Source organism: Etheostoma spectabile, chromosome 9, assembly GCF_008692095.1.
Source record: "Etheostoma spectabile isolate EspeVRDwgs_2016 chromosome 9, UIUC_Espe_1.0, whole genome shotgun sequence".
Lineage (NCBI taxonomy): Eukaryota > Metazoa > Chordata > Actinopteri > Perciformes > Percidae > Etheostoma > Etheostoma spectabile.
This window is the reverse complement of record NC_045741.1, coordinates 28,618,048-28,618,343: the sequence shown is the minus strand read 5'-3', so window position 1 is coordinate 28,618,343 and position 296 is coordinate 28,618,048.

The window sequence follows — 296 nt, the reverse complement described above, 5'->3', positions numbered from 1 at the left end:
TGCCTTTGAGAAAACGAAAGCTCAGATGGGCCAATCTGGAATTTTGCTCCTTATGAGGTCATAAGGGGAAAAGGTGACCTCCCCTTTCTCTTTGCCCGCCCAGAGAATTTGCCCCCCGCCATGAGAGAGAGACATCACGGCTTTCAAAACGAGCAAAGTGGCAGTTGGTGTAAGGTCTATATAAAAGAAACTTTAGATACCGAATTGGGGAACCACTAAAGCCTAAATAGATACAGATACAGTATTAGGGGATCACTAATGTCTATAAAAAAAAGAGACTTCAGATACAGTATTGG